At 47.1% G+C, this 4,263-nt stretch overlaps 1 protein-coding gene across 2 annotated transcripts in view; it reads right to left on the minus strand.

Annotated features, from left to right (window-relative positions):
- Positions 1 to 3,206, minus strand: part of osbpl8 (oxysterol binding protein-like 8) — a 32,679-nt gene extending 29,473 nt beyond the window's left edge. For both annotated transcript variants that reach the window (XM_079735043.1, XM_079735042.1), the window contains exon 1: positions 3,000 to 3,206. The gene's annotated coding sequence lies outside the window, so the exon portion shown is untranslated. The remainder of the gene's footprint in view (positions 1 to 2,999) is intronic.
- Between the last annotated feature and the right edge of the window lie 1,057 nt (positions 3,207 to 4,263).

Raw genomic sequence — 4,263 nt, forward strand, 5'->3', positions numbered from 1 at the left:
CTGGGCTCCTTCTCTAATTCCAGATCAATACCAGCTTAATACCTTGAGATGAGCTTTAGGTCCAACAACTCTTCTCCAGTGCCTCACTTTAAGGGTCAAAATGTCTTTCTCTAACAAACCAGAAGTCATTAACGAGTGTGATTGTCATGTGTTTATAGGTGTGTGTGTGTGTTTGTGTGGGTGTATATCTAGGTGTGGTTGTATGTTTAGGTGGGGGTGTGTCTAGAAGTGTGATTGTCAAGGCGTATGTGTGTAAAGGGGTGTGTCAAAGTGTGTGTGTCTGTGTGTCAAGGTCTGTTTGTGTGTCAAGGTGTGTTTGTGTGTCAAAGTGTCTATGTGTGTGTGTCTATGTGTGTGTGTGTGTGTGTGTGTGTGTGTGTGTGTCAAAGTGTATCTAGGTGTGGGTGTGTGTGTCACTAGATGTGTGCCTAGTGTGTGTGTGTGTACTCGGTGTGTGTTGCTCCACACCCAGCTGAGGAGATCAGTCCAGCCAGCGCCTCTCAGCCTCTAGAGGATGACTGAGCTGAAGACGTGCGCCCGGTCGTCAGACTGGTTCCTGCAGACTGACAGCAGCTAGCGGCCTGGCCAACGTAGCATGTGAATCCTGCTACCACCTTGCCGACTTTGATTCATGTAGGTATGATGTACCAGTGGTGGACAACAGTAGGATCTGTGCTACATGGCAGGAAGTAGCGTGTGACACTCGCCAACCGCAGAACATATTTAGCACCTTTGCACGCTCGGATCGAAACTTCCCTGTCGGCTCCTTATCTGTTCACAACAACATGCCGTTCAGCTCCAGTCTGAAGGTCTCGTGCTGCTCAGAGACACGGGTCAGCCAGAGAGCCGTCCAAGGACAGAGGGCCATAGGGCCACCCCGCTCTCCATCACTGTGGAGCTAAGGGGAGCCATAGGGTCCCTTAGCAACAAGACCCGGTTCCCCTGGCTCCACACGGTCACTTAGCAAAAAGACTCTGTCCTTGTTGCTTCTCCCCGGTTGCTTGGTAACCAATACACTCTTCCTGTTGTTTACCAACAAGACAGCTGCTTTGCAGGGTGCGGCTCCTATTAGACGCTTGACCACGAAACAGCGGTTGCTAGCGGTGCAACTGTGATTGCTGGGCGATTTGACTGTGTGGTTGCTATGCGATGTGGCTGTGGTTGCTAGGCAATTGGGAGTGCGGCGCAGCGGGCTCACGGAGAACTGAAGCAGGGTGAGATCACAGAGGTTATTCAAACACAGCCAAAGACAGGAGGAAGAGGTGAAACGTCCACATGATATCAAAGCTGCCAGGTTTTCATCTCCTCCTCAGCTTCTGTTCAAACAGGACACCCCCTTTAACACCGCCTTTAACTTGGCCGGCGGAGGGGGCTGGAGGAGAGTGATGGGAGGGGCCGTGGGGCCAGACATCATGTCCTCATCGCTCGCCGCCCTCCATCACAGTTATACACCACTGACGGTGAATGTGGTGGTTTAGATCTCTACGCTCTGAATCATTCAGAGCCTATAGCATACAGAGAGGAAGGAAGTACATTTCTTCACATGCTCACTCCCTTGCAGATCTGCTGGGAGTCGGCCATGACAGTTGATTTAGACTCTGAGGACCACGAAAGACGGACCGCTGACCGCCAATCTGCAATACACAGCTATGGCAAATAGCTATCGCTAATAGCTATCGCTACAGACGACAGAACATTACATTGTGAACTTGACAGACAGACAGCATGTGGACGGCGTGATAAACAACTGGACAGCAGAGGCCACTGGGAGAGCACTGGGCAGCACTGGGCAGCACTGGGCAGGGCTTTGAGTGGCCACTGGTAAGAAAAGCGCGGCACAAATGCAGTCCATTTACTTAGCAGCACTGGGTTGGGCTGCAGGAATGGGAACAATTTTATTGTCAAATCAGGTGATGAGCCTGAAGGGGAATGGCCCTCATTTGCTATTCATATGCAAATGAGGCCTTCGGAGGGAATTTCCATAGCAAATAGACTGTGTGTAGGAACCTAGCACATGTGGGGCAAATGTACACAAGGTTTCTCGGTTGTAAATATCACTTGTGACACAACAAGTCCTGATCAGGCTGATGAGAACAGCTCCGATCAGGCTGATCAGAACAGCCTGATGAGAACAGCTCTGGTCAGGCTGATCGGAACAGGATGACCAACCAACTGTCACTAGTTCACCCGTTCTCCCATTTTGAGAGGGGAGGACAGCTCAACACAAGGACAGACTCCACCAAACACTGTTTGCCATCACTACCACAAAACACTGTTTATCATATACTACCATGAAACACTGTTTACCATCAATTACATGAAACACTGTTAACCATCACTACCATGAAACACTGCTTACCATCACACACATGAAACACTGTTTACCATCACTACCATGAAACACTGCTTACCATCACACACATGAAACACTGTTTACCATCACTACCATGAAACACTGTTTACCATCACTACCATGAAACACTGTTTACCATCACTACCATGAAACAATGTTTACCATCACGAAACCCTTTTCACCATGAGGAGGTCATGGTGAGGAGCATGAGAGGAAGAGAGGGTGAAGTGATGCAGGGGGGAATTTCATATCACTACCACGGAGGTCTCAGTGTTTATATACATATGAGATATTACATAATCCAACCCAATGACGTCTGGGGACAGATCTGGTCGATTTGCATCAGAATAACATTAAGACAATTAAGGACAGGAAGGTAGAAGATTGAGCTGTTATAAGAAGAGAGGAATAGAAAGCAGAACCAGGCTGTAGAATGAGTAACAATAACAGTAAAGAGGAGATAACACGTTATCAGGACGGATGTCATCTCCAACACATTAAACACACCGGGACGACGGGGACCATTCTGTCTGCTGGATCTCCTGATCGCTGACGTATCGTTCAGTGATCATGTATATGTATCGTATATCTATACAATAATGTAATTAATGTGTAATATGGACCGAGCGGCTCCAGTCTTCCAGACCTTTCTATGGTCGCCTTCCTCCAGCACTCGGTTCCTCCGGGTTAATAACGTGTTATAACCGGTCAGGTCCGCCTCATCCCGGGGTTATAGTCCTGATCTTCGGTTATGGTCCTGATCTTCGGTTCTAGTCCTGGTCTTCGGTTCTAGTGCTGGTCTTTAGTCGGTTCTTCTCGAGGAGTCGACGGCCCGCCAGCGGTCGTTGCTTCTTTCCAATCGGGGATTGATCAGTCATGCCTGGCTGCGCATAGCGATGACACACCTCCCCGCCTCTCTGGCTCGACTGCTTCTGTCTCGTCCAACATCTCCACCATATGGACCGAAATGTGACCCAACACCAGCAGAATATAATATAATAGGATAGAATATAGTAGAATATCAGCTGTTTTGTTGCTCAACAACCTACCGGCTGGGACAGTCCAACCCGCTCCCGTTACAATACCGTTATAACGTATTGCACCATTATAATGATGTAACATCATTATAACACGTTACTCCATTATAACACGATACATAACAATAACAGGTTGCACCATTATAAATCGTTACACCATTGTAACATTTTGCACCATTATAACACTTACACCATTATAACAGGTTACACCATTATAAGGTGTTGCACCATTATAACGTGATGCACCATTATAACATGTTACAACACCATTATAACATGTGACACCGTTATACCATGTTACAACATTATAACATGTTCAACCATTATAACATGTTGCAACATGTACTGTTGTGTTCAATCTAATCACATGTACACACGGGCTACATCATGTAGAATGCGGCGTAGCGCGACCCCTAGCGGTGTGTTTCTGACCTGCAGCCCCTGGTTACCAAGTATATCAATGTGTATAATTGAATTGACCAGTGCATCTGTCTTTTACACTTTGCATAAACATTTTAACCTTGTTGAACAGCTTACATCCGACTCAGGTAAAAATATAACTTTCGTATAGCTTACTACCGGTACACACACACACACACACCCACACGCACACGCACACGCGCACACACACACACACACACACACACACATACACACACACACATACACACAAACACACACACACACACACACAAACACTCACGCGCACACTCACACACACGCACACACACACACAAACACACACACACACACACACACACACTCACACACACACACACACCGTCATGGCAAGAAAATGCGTCTAGGAGAGAGGAGATTTTTAAATACAAAAAAACAAACAATGGTTGCAGAAAATGTAACTATTTATTCTAT

This window comes from Pollachius pollachius (genome assembly GCF_949987615.1).
Source record: "Pollachius pollachius genome assembly, chromosome: 4".
NCBI classification, from domain to species: Eukaryota; Metazoa; Chordata; class Actinopteri; order Gadiformes; family Gadidae; genus Pollachius; species Pollachius pollachius.